The sequence below is a fragment of the Lactuca serriola genome, chromosome 3 (genome assembly GCF_051521515.1).
Source record: "Lactuca serriola cultivar US96UC23 chromosome 3, Lser_US96UC23_V15, whole genome shotgun sequence".
Taxonomy (NCBI): Eukaryota; Viridiplantae; Streptophyta; class Magnoliopsida; order Asterales; family Asteraceae; genus Lactuca; species Lactuca serriola.
This window is the reverse complement of record NC_136410.1, coordinates 146,080,572-146,093,899: the sequence shown is the minus strand read 5'-3', so window position 1 is coordinate 146,093,899 and position 13,328 is coordinate 146,080,572.

Genomic DNA, 13,328 nt, shown 5'->3' with positions numbered 1-13,328 from the left:
TGTCCAAGTCGACAATGCCACAAGTATGCTTTGTCTAAACAATTTGAAGAATCCATACACAACACATTATTTCCTAGATTATCTACAACATTCACAACTTCATATACGCCATCACAAGGTAATGCTTTAAAGTAAAATACATCATTGTAATAAACATTAATGGCACCATTATCATTATCAAATGAAAAAGTAAACCCTTGTTTGTACAAGCCATGAAAGGAAATAATATTTCTCGCTATTTCAGACGAGTAACAACATTTATTCAAATCTAACATTAACCCGTGATTAAGAATTAAAGAATAAACTCCTATCTTGGTAACATGTGATGCTTTCCTATTCCCCATGATTAAGTTTATCTTCCCGTGCTCCACTTTCTCACTTCTTCTTAGGCCCTGCAAATCGGTACAAATGTGAATACCACAACCTATATCAAGCACCCAAGAGTTAGTACGCAATGAGTTATTAGACAATATAGTGTAAATACATGAATGGGTGTGTTTAACTTTCCCATCCTTTACATCCTGCAAGTATTTGGGGCAGCTTCGCTTCCAGTGCCCCTTTTCCTGGCAGTAGAAGCATTGTGCTTCCTTCGGGTTTGAAGAAGGAGGAATGGAACCTTTCTTGCTTCCACTTGAAGAGGAGCCATCAAGAGACTTTCCCTTGGTACCCTTCGAAGGGGTCTTCCTATTCTTCCCCTTTCCTTGCCCAATTGCCAAAATAGGAGCAGTAGTAGGAGTAGGAGTAACAACTGATTTACTTTTAAGGCCACTTTTAGCGGTCCTTAAAAGTCCTTGAAGCTTAGTTAGTGTGACTTCCTCCTTTTTCATATAATAAGTCATACGAAACTGATCATAACTTGGAGGTAAGGAAAGGAAAATGATGTCAATTGCCATGTCCTTAGGGAAGTCCACATTAAGCTTCAATAACCGGTCCACGAACCTTTACATTTTCTGCAAGTGACCGGTGAGGGACTCTCCCTCCTTCATCCTAGTTGTTATCATGGAGGAAATGATTTCATACCTCTCCTGACGAGCACTCTGATGGTACTTATCCATCAGATCCTGGTGCATCTCAAAAGGGTTGAAATCTTCATAGGATTTCTGGAGTTCTGTTGTCATTATGGCCAACATGATGCAAGACACCTTAGTGACATCTTTCTCATGGGTAGTGTACTTAGCAATCTCCTCAGGAGTAGCAGTCGACTCATCGATAACCTGTAGCTCCTTATCGAGGACATACTCTTTGCCCTCATAGCGAGTAATCATTATGATGTTCCTAATCCATTCATTGAAATTGGAACCATCAAAAGTGACTTTCCCACACAAGTTCATTAAGGAAAAGGGGCCTGTAGGGTTTGAGCCAGTAGTAGTGTTGGAAGACATCTGAAAGAAAGAAAGACAAATTTTATTAGATAAAGAGTCCTTAATAAGTCACCCAAATGAAATATTAAGGCTAGGACCTAACAAACCATTTATAGTTGAAAGAGGGATGCCGTAATCCAAGCTATAAAATATTTGAAGGTAGGTAAATGATAATTTACCAATTTCCACCACAAAAACAAAATAGATTATTAAGTTTTATTGGATTTGAAATTCCTAGATCTTTTGAGATACATTGAACATTCAATGGCATGTTTGAATCTCAATTATGCCCTCTCAAGTTTGTGACTGTGATGCCAAGGATCACAAACAAGGTGTGAATAACCATGCAAATTGACTTGGTACCCTTAACTTTTATCACCTAATCGATGTACCGGTTAACCACACGCGCTCGAGCGATCTATGATAAAATTAAGTTACCCTTTGCCACTCTTACTGTTCCTTGTTAGTGTGTCGGTTAACCACACGCGCTCCACTAACGACTTGGTATGGTACAAAGTGTAATTTCATTGGTTAACACCTTTTTCACATTTTCCTAAAGTAACTAGATTGGGAATTATTAAAGTATAGTTACTTTATAATTTCATTATACTTTTAATGAGCATTAAGATCCTATCCTACCCGTTCGGCTAACGACCCTCCACCAGTCAAGGAAGCGGTGGGTGAGAGTGGACACCCATTAAATTGCCATTTTATAGGCAGTAACCTTATACCCCCCCCCCCCTTATAGACCGGCTTCGTGAATGAGGCCTACTAACGGTAAGTGTAACATCCCGAAATTCAAGCCCAAAAATTTCATTTTTGATTAATTAATTCATAAAACATTCATTAGAAAATATTGTATAAACACGTCATCTCAAAACCAAGTATCATATTTGAAACCCACAACCATGAACAAATGTCATATCAGAGTACAATCCCAGAAAACACCGTGCGGAAATCAAATGTGAGTATGTGTGATGCCATGCTACGCCGCCGGCTCTTTCCCCTTGGATGAAGAGGTACATGAAACCAAAAACTGAAACCGTAAGCACAAAGCTTAGTGAGTTCCCCCATCACACCACATACCATACAATACAATCGGTATCTTTCAACCGATAATCATCATCAGTATCTTTCAACCGGTAACCGTCATCGATATCTTTCAACCGGTAACTGGGGACTATTCCACCCCCTACAACTAGCATACAATAGCGAGATATAAGCACACATTCAGACATATCCGGGTACTGACCTACCCCTTGGTCATAAGGACCACTGTCAGGGAAACTATCCCTATCATGTAACATATCATACAGATATAACTCATAACCAAACGCATACCAGACCAAGATAAATTATCACAAAGACAATTATCTTCTAAATAATCCTCAATGGTGGGCCGAAATTGTGGCCTTAGACCCACCCCTACTGGAAGGTAACTCACCTCATAGCTGCTGAACTGTGCGGGAATCCTCTGACTGTTGCCGCTGCTGCTCCGGAAATCCTCCGACTATAATTCCCAAAAAACACTTAGTCAGAAACTGACATCTACCCTTAGGGTAAAATGACCATTTTACCCCTTGACCAAGTCAAAGTCAAAGTCAACTTCCAGTTGACCTGACCCGCCGAGTTGGCTCGCCAACTCGCCGAGTCCCTATCCCTTCATCAGACCTCATACCCGTCTCTACTCGTCGAGTTAGGTGATGATTCGACGAGTTTTCCTTCTAAATGAACACCGACTGAATCCACATCCGACTCGCCGAGTTGTATGAACAACTCGTCGAGTTCATCATCAACTGATACTCATGTCCTGTCTTGACTCGCCAATTTGTATGAACAACTCATCGAGTTACTCTTCCTCTTATGAACACGTTCTGTCCTCGACTCGCCAAGTTGATGAACAACTCGCCGAGTACCATGAAGATTGTCTTGGACTCGCCGAGTCCGTTCATGCACTCGCCGAGTACCATGAATTCCCAGAACACTTTGCTTAGTCCAGAACGTTGGGTCACTCCCTGGGACTCCCAAAACCCTTCCACACTCAACTGGTCCTTATGACCCTCACTGATATGGGACCAAAACCCTTGGACTCACCGAGTCCAGGAAATGGACTCGCCGAGTCTATCACATTCCTTACTAAGAACTTCGATTTCTAATGTACAACACTTAACCAAATGATAGATCCAGGCCCCTAAACTCGATCTAGCACGTAAAGTTACAAACTTTACGTGCATGGATGGGACATTAGAGCTTAAAAGGCTCTAAAATGGTTCTTTTGTTGCATAGTGCCTTCCTTGGTGCAAAAAGCAACCTAGATCTAACTTGTGGCTCATAGAATGACATGATACAGAAGCCCAAACCCCCAAACATGTTTGCAAACATGGTTGGCCACCAAAAATGACTTATAAAAGCCCTAAATCACCTCAAAGAGGGATCTAACAAATGAATGAGCAAGGTTCAGACTGTATACCTTCCAAAGACTGAAAATGATGAACCAAACTCGAATCCTTCAGTCCCCTCTTGATCCTTCTATGCTCTTCCTTCTTCCTTGAGATCAAAACTCACAAGAATCACTCAAAAGGCCTTAGATCCTCTAAAAAACGGCTAGGGTTTGCTATGAGGAGTGTTTGGGAGCATAAAGGGGGAAAGGAGGCTGCATAAGGTCGTTTAAATAGGGTGCAAACCCCTGGATTAGGGTTTTTGTCCAAACAGCGGCTACTCGCCGAGTCCAGGACTCGACTCGCCAAGTCCGCAGCTTAAACCCCGCGCCTCATCCCGCTTTTACTTGGCGAGTCAGCCCTTCGACTCGCCGAGTCCAAGGCCAAAAATTGCAAAAATAAATGAAGATTTAATAACAGAAAAGATACCAAGAACCAGGTGCTACAAATCTACCCCAGTTATTTTAGACTTCGTCCTCGAAGTCTGCCGCTCGATCCTGAAACAGCTCGGGGTAGTGCTCCATCATCTCACTCACCGGCTCCCAAATCCACTCTGACCCCTTCTGGTGCTGCCATTTCACCTTCACGAGTTCTACTCTTTTGTTCCTCAGATCCTTAGACTTCCGGTCAAGGATCACTACAGGCCGCTCGATGTAATTCAGGCTGCCATCAACCTGAATGTCCTCCAAAGGTACCACCGCCGTATCGTCCACTAGGAACTTCCGCAGCTGAGAGACGTGGAAAGTGCTGTGGATCTGACTAAGTTCGGCTGGCAGATCCAGCCGGTACGCCACCTTGCCCACCCGGGCTACAACCCTGAACGGTTCGATATACCTTGGGCCCAACTTGCCCCGTTTCCTGAATTGGATGACGCCCTTCTATGGCGACACTTTCAGGAGAACCATATCCCCGACTTGGAATTCCAGGTCTGAAGCCTGCTCCGGACCTGCTGAATCTTCTCTATCGTCTTGAGCACTGCTTCGGTGCTCCCCATGACTCTCTGGCCAACCTCGCCCCAACATACCGGGGTCCTGCACCTCCTCCCATATAACATCTCGAAGGGAGGACGGTCGATACTCTCATGATAGCTGTTATTATATGAGTACTCCGCCAACGGGAGGTAGGTATCCCAGCTACCTCCGAAGTCTAAACCACATGCCTGCAGCATATCCTCCAGAGTCTGGATGGTCCGCTCGCTCTGGCCATCCGTCTGCGGGTGAAAAGCGGTGCTAAAATGCAGACGGGTACCCAGCTCGTCATGAAACTTCCTCCAAAACCTGGAAGTAAACCGCACATCTCTGTCTGAAATCACCGATATTGGCACTCCGTGTCACGCCACCACCTCCCTGATATAGATATCGGCCAATTTCTCGGCCGAGATGCTCTCCTGAATCGGAATAAAGTGGGCGCTCTTGGTCAATCGATCCAAGATGACCCATATCGAATCCATCCCCCGCGCGTTCCTGGGAAGCTTCGTGATAAAATCCATCGTAATATCCTCCCATTTCTACAGCGGGATGTCCAATGGTTGCACCTTGCCGTGAGGTCTCTGATGCTTGGCCTTGACCTTCCTGCAGGTCAAGCACCGCTCCACGTACCATGCCACATCCCGCTTCATGCAGGGCCACCAATAGTCCAGACGAAGATCCCTATACATCTTCGTCGCCCTGGGATGAATGGAGAATCGGGATTTGTGTGCCTCCTCCATCAGGACCTGGCGCACTCCTCCATGATAAGGGACCCACACCCTATGGTGAAGAGTCAATAGCCCTCGGCTATCATAGTTGAAGGAGGAAACCTGCCCCATAATCTGCTCACTCTTCTGATGTTCCTCCTTCATAGCCTCCTGTTGAGCCTCCCGGATCCGCTCCAGAAGTAGAGTCACCACTGTCATACTTAGACAGATATCCCTGATCGGTGCTGCCTTGCGGCTAAACGCGTCGGCCACAACATTGGCCTTCCCTAGATGGTAGAGGATCTCACAATCATAATCCTTCACCACATCAAGCGACCGACGCTGCATCATATTCAGATTTGGCTGGTCCATGAGATACCTCAAACTCTTGTGGTCCGTGTAAATCGTACAACGAACCCCATAGAGGTAATGACACCAAATCTTGAGGGCGAACACAACAGCCCCCAACTCCAAATCATGCGTCGGGTAGTTCGCCTCGTGAGGCTTCAGCTGCCTCGACGCATAGGCGATGGCATGCCCTCTCTGCATCAATACCGCTCCCAAACCTGCGATGGATGCATCGCAGTACACAACAAAATCCTCCATGCCCTCGGGCAGGGCTAAGATTGGCGCCTCGCACAATCTCTGTCTCAGCATCTCGAACGCGGCCTGCTGCTCAGGCCCCTAGCGATACACCACCGACTTCTTAGTCAGTCGGGTGAGCGGAACTGCTATCTTGGAGAAGTCCTGAATGAATCTCCGATAGTAGCCTGCCAAACCTAGAAAGCTCCGAATCTCAGATGGAGACCTCGGAACCTCCCAATTCATCATGGCCTCTACCTTGGCCGGATCTACTGAAATCCTGTTCTGGTTCACAAGGTGCCCAAGAAACTGCACCTCGCGCAACCAGAACTCACACTTGGAGAACTTTGCATACAAGTTCTCCCTCCTCAAATTCTCCAGAACCTCCCGCAGATGCTCCTCATGCTGCTCCCGCGTCTTGGAATAAACCAATATGTCATCAATAAATACTGTCACAGACAGATCCAAAATCGGTCTACACACACGGTTCATGAGGTCCATGAACGCGGCAAGAGCATTGGTGAGCCCGAAAGGCATCACCACAAACTCATAATGGCCATAACGCGTCCGAAATGTAGTCTTCTGCACATCCTCCTCTCTGACCCTCATCTGATGATACCCTGAACGCAAATCAATCATGGAGAACCAAGATGCTCCATGTAGCTGGTCAAAGAGGTCATCAATCCTCGGGAGTGGGTAGCGGTTCTTCACCGTTACCTTGTTCAGCTCCCGATAATCTATACACATCTTATGCGACCCGTCCTTCTTTCTCACAAACAGAATCGGGGCTCCCCAGGGTGAACTACTCAGTCTAATGAAACCCTTGTCTAACAGCTCCTGTAGCTGTGTAGACAACTCCTGCATCTCTGGAGGAGCCAACCGATACGGTGCCTTGGCTATCGGAGCCGCACCAGGAACTAGGTTGATCCTGAATTCCACCTGTCGTTCCGGAGGTATCCTAGGCAACTCCTCGAGTGTTTGGGAGCATAAAGGGGGAAAGGAGGCTGCATAAGGCCGTTTAAATAGGGTGCAAACCCCTGGATTAGGGTTTTTGTCCAAACAGCGGCTACTCGCCGAGTCCGGGACTCGACTCGCCGAGTCCGCAGCTTAAACCCCGCGCCTCATCCCGCTTCTACTCGGCGAGTCAGCCCTTTGACTCACCGAGTCCAAGGCCAAAAATGCAAAAATAAATGAAGATTAAATAACAAAAAACATACCAAGAACCAGGTGCTACAGTAAGACTGACTTATTCTTATACATATCTATATATTTAAACTTTTAATATAATAATAGTATAAGAGTTGAATTTTAAACTTTTAAAATCCTAAGGTTCAATTTGGAATTAAAGTATTAGGGTGTAAGACTTTACAAATTCCAAAACTTGAGGGAAAGTATTGAAACTATTCAAAACTTTTTATTTCATAACTTATGAGTTTAATGGTCCATTAAAATGAAGACTCTTCATTTTATGTAACCTCTTATTCTTTAATATCACTTTTTAAAGAAGTGACTTTTGGTTATCCATAACTTGAGGACAAGTTATGGACTCCGTCATTAGGCATTAAAATCAAGAATCATACTAATAAGCAAGTTACACATAATTCCTATGATCTTCTAAAACTCATAAGTAAAAACATTCATATCAAACAATTTCAAGAATCATATTAACACATATAAAACTTGAAATTTGATAATAACCATTGAATATGGATTAGCATAATCATCACCATTTCAAAAAGCAGATTTTATAAATCCAAAACAGTTTAGGGTAATGATTATAGTCCATTTCCAGCAGCAAAACTCAAAAATCTACTCACAGGGCGTTCTACTCGTCAAGTGCATGATCCTACTCGACGAGTAGGATGAATTTACTCATGGACTCGTCGAGTCCCCCCATGGACTCGGCGAGTTCATACGAACAGTGAACAATTTTTGACTTTTTCAAGCAGTTTTCATCAAGTATAGAGAAAACAAGTCTAGGCTCTAATACCACAGATGGGTTTTGAGCATTCTAACACTCCTATGGTGTGCATGCAACCCTAGAAACCTTGGATCTATGTTTTCTCTAATATACATGCAAATTTGATTTTCCAAGGTTTACATCATAAATAGCATGCTATAGGGAACTTGTAATACAAAATCAAGTAGAATAACATACCTTTTAGTAGCTTGGATTCCTTGATGACTTTGTGAGCCTAGAACCCCAAATGTGATGCCTCAAATGCTTCACACAACACCACAACACTTGGAATAACTTGAGATAAGTTCACTATAACACAAAATCGGCTTGCCCTCTTCTTCTTATTCTTAGTGCTGATTTTGGAAGCATATGGGGTCCTTTTATAGTCGTGTCACAAGTAGGGTTACCACATGCAAACCCTAATTGACATGACTTTTCATTTCCCATGATCAATGGGTTTATAACCCCATGGACTATCCATGGAGAACCTTATGGGTTTTAGCCCAACTCCATAAACCATGGATCATTAGCCCACTATATAAGAATGGATGATTTACACAATCAACCCCATATATTTAATTAGTCTCCTTTTGATCACCAAATTAATTCTAAATTAATTCTTGACCAATACTAATTAAATAATATTATTAATACATTAGAACTTATAATATATTAATAAACATTAAGTGTCATTTTTCTCATTTTGTCTATCCAAGTGTTGCAATGCCATGCAACCCAAATGGACCATGCCGGGTCGGGTCAAGTACATACAAAATGTAGTTATGGACTTAGACACTATATTCAACAGTTAGACACTATATTCAACAGTCTCCCACTTGGATAAGTCCAATAACTATAGTTGCAGATATGACTTTAGGATCCGACTAGCAATCATAGCTCTTTCAAAGTCTCTCGGAACTAAGATGATGATGATGATATGCCATTTAAGATAAGTGATCATATAATCCTCTGCTCTCAAGATACCAGCCGGAAAAATACATGGAACTGTTGGATAAGGTGTCTAAGTCCATAAATATTTATGGTATGTACTTGACCCGACCCGACATGGTCCATTTGGGTTGCATGACATCATGCATTTGGATAGACTAAATAAGAGAAATAACACTTGTGGTTTATTAATATATTATAAGTTCTAATATATTAATAGTATTATTTAATTAGTATTGATCAAGAATTAATTTGGAATTAATTAAGTGATCAAAAGATAACTAATTAAATATATGGGTTGATTATGTAAATCATCCATAACTTATATAGTGGGCTAAAAGGCTCCATGGATTATCAAGTTGGGTTAAACCCATAGGATGCTCCACGGGAGTTACAAACCCATGGGTCATGGAAGAGTCATGACACATTAGGGTTTACATGGTGTAACCCTAGATGTGACACACTATATAAGCTACATGTTCTATACCAAAATCGGCTACACTAAGTTGCAAGAGGGCTAGGCCGATTTTTAGAGTGTTACATATTCTCTCAAAGTCATTCCAAAGCATTTGGTGTTGTGTAAAGCATTTAAGGCATCACACTTGGGGTGCTAGGCTCTTAAGGCTTTTAAGGAATCAAATCAACTACAAGGTATGTAATTCTAGCCATATTTTAGATTAAAAGTTCCCCATATATGCTAGATAGGATCATGAACCTTGGAAATCATATTTTGCATGTATTTTAGACAAACATAGATCCAAGGTTTTCTAGGGTTGCATGTAAACTTAGGAGTGTTAGAATGCTCAAAACCCATCAGTGGTATCAGAGCCTAGGCTTGTTTGTTAATACTTGATGCAAAATAGAGTTGAAAATCGAATTTTTTGCTGTCTGCACAGGGGACTTGACAAGTCCATGGGGAGGACTAGACGAGTCCAAGCGTATCTTCATCCAACTCGGCGAGTCAGTTCGTGCACTCGACGAGTTGGCCATGTAGAATGCATAAATTCGATTTGTGTTGTTGGAAATGGACTAGAAACATTACCCTAAACTGTTTTGGTGTTATAAAACTTATTTTAGGTGGTGTAATGGTTGTTCTAACCCATTTACAATGGCTAATATCAAAATTACATGATTGTATGTGTTTATATGTTCTTGAAATTTTGATATGAATGTTCATGTTCTTATGAGTTCTTGATAGATCATAGGAGTTACTTGTTTATATTATTAATTCATGATCTTTATGTGTTTTAATGGATTCCATAACTTGTCCTCAAGTTATGGATAACCAAAAGTCTCTTTGTGTTAAAAACATTAAAAGAACACATAAGTTATAAAATGAAGAGTCTTCATTTTAATAACTCATAAGTTATGAATGTGAAAGGTTTTGTAAAGTTACAAAACTTGCCCTCAAGTTTTGGAACATGTAAAGTCTCATAATAAACTTTAGTTCCAACCCCTAGATTTTTAAAAGTTAAAAATCAACCCTTATACTTTATAATATTATAAGACAATATATATATATATATATATATATATATATATATATATATATATATATATATATATATATGTACAAGAGCAAGTCGTGTTACCGTTAGTAGGCCTCATTCACGAAGCCGGTCTATAAGGGGGGGGGGGGGTATAAGGTTGCTGCCTATAAAATGGCAGCTTAATGGGTGTCCACTCTCACCCAACGCTTCCTTGATCGGTGGAGGGTCGTTAGCCGAACGGGTAGGACAAGGACTTATAAATTCTCATTTAAAAGTATGGTGAATATTATAAAGTAACTAAATGTTTTATTAAATTCCCAATCTTAGTTACTTTAGGAAAATGTGAATAAGGTGCTAATCCATGAAATTACACTTTACACTTTGATTAAGTCGTTAGTGGAGCGTGTGTGGTTAACCGGCACACTAACCTGGACTTAACAAGGTAGGTAAAGGGTGACTTAAAGTTTATCATAGTATCAGTGGAGCGCGTGTGGTTAACTGGCACATTGATTGAGTGATAAACATTAAGGGTACCAAGTGATTTGCATGGTTACTTCACACTTCATTTTGTGATCCTCGGTATCCCAGTCACAAAACTTGGAGGGCACACTCGAGATTGAAACATGCCTTTGAAAAAGTTCATTGAATCTCAAAAGAGTCTAGGAATTTCTAAGAACCAATTAAAAAACCTAATAGTATATATTTCATTTTTTTGGTGGAAATTGGTGAATCGTCATTCACCTGCGTTTCAAATATGTTATAGCTTAGATTACGGCATACCTCTTCTAAGTTATAATATATTGTGATTGGATCCTAGCCTTAATATTACATTTGGGTGTTTTATTAAGGACTATCTTTATATCTAAATTAAACTTGTTCTCTTCTTTTCAGATGTCTTCCAACAACACTGCTTCTAGCTCAAACCCTATTGGCTCCTTTTCCCTCATGAACCTATGTGGGAGGGTCATGGTTCCAACTTTATGGATTGGATCCAGAACATCAGGATGGTGACTCGCTATGAGGACAAGGAATATGTCCTCGATAAGGAGCTGAAGGAGATCGATGAGTCCACTGCTACTCCTCAGGAGATCGCTGACTTTCGGACTCATGAAAGAGATGCCACCAAAGTGGCATGCATCATGATGGCCACCATGACAACTGAACTACAGAAGTCCTATGAGGACTACTACCCTTTTGAGATGCACCAAGATATGATGGAAAGATACCATCAGAGTGCTCGTCAAGAGCGATATGAAATAATCTCCTCCATGATAACAACCAGGATGAAGGACGGAGAATCCGTCACGGCCCACATGCAGAAAATGAAAAGATATGTGGATCGTTTGTTGAAGCTTAATGTGAACTTCCCCGAGGAGCTTGCAATAGATATCACTTTGCACTCCTTACCCTCGTGTTATGATCAATTCTGCATGACATACCACATGAATAAGGAAGAAGTCACACTCAGCAAACTTCAAGGACTCCTAATGACCACAGAAACCGGTCTTAAAGGTAAGTCGGTTGTTAACACTCCTACTCCTACTCCAAACTCCGCCCCTGTCTTGGTAATCGGGAAAGGTAGAGGGAAGAGCTCTTCGAAGGGTAGCAAGGGTAGGACCCTTGATGGCTCTTCTTCAAGTGGAACCAAGAAAGGTTTCGACACTCCTTCTTCTGACCCAAAATAGGCTGAATGCTTCTATTGTCATGAAAAGTCACACTGGAAGCGGAACTGCCTAAAGTATCAACAAGATGTGAAGGATGTGAAAGTTAAACCCAACCATGCAGGTATTTACACTATTCTATCTAATAACTCACCCTATTCTAACTCTTGGGTCCTTGATACCGGTTGTGGTAGTCATATCTATTCTAATTTGCAGGGACTAAGAAGAAGTAAGAATGTGGAGCATGGAAAGATAAACTTGATCATGGGGAATAGGAAAGCCTCACCTGTCACCAAGATTGGAGTTTATTCTTTGTTGTTAAGTAGTGGGTTTACTTTAGATTTGAATAAATGTTGTTATTCGCCAGAAATAGCAAGAAATATTATTTCCTTTCATGCTTTGTACAAACAAGGGTTTACCTTTTCTTTTGATAATGAAATTGGTGGAATAAATGCTTTCTTTAATAATGCTCTTTATTTTAAAGCATTACCTTGTGATGGTGTGTATGAAGCTGTATATGTTGTAGATAATCTAGGAAATAATGTGTTGTGTATTGATTCTTCGAGTAATAATAACTTGGATAAAGCATCATTATGGCATTGTCATCTTGGACATGTGAGCAAGAAACGCATAGGCCAACTCCAAAAGGATGGAGTCTTGGAGTTATTTGACCTAAAGTCAGATGATAGTTGTGAATCATGCTTACTTGAAAAAATGACAAAGTCACCCTTCACTAGTTATTATGAAAGGGGTGAAGGTTTGTTAGATCTCGTACACACGGATGTGTGTGGACCCTTTATAACAGCCACAAGGGATGCTAATCGTTATTATTTGACTTTTACTGATGATTATAGTAGATATGGATATGTCTATTTAATCAAGAATAAGTCAGAGACTTTCGAGAGGTTTAAAGAGTTTAAACAGGAAGTCGAGAATCAATTGGGCAGGAACATTAAGATGTTTCGATCCGATCTCGGTGGTGAGTATCTTAGTATAGAGTTCCTCGACTATCTCAAGGAATGTGGGATTATCTCACAATTGACACCTCCCAGGACACCACATTTGAATGGTGCGGATGAGAGGTGTAATCGAACCTTGTTGGATATGGTTCGTTCCATGATGAGTCGAGCTTCGCTACCAGTCTCATTTTGGGGGTATGCCTTAGAGACTGTCGCCCATATCCTTAATCTGGTCCCTACGAAGAAAGTTGCTA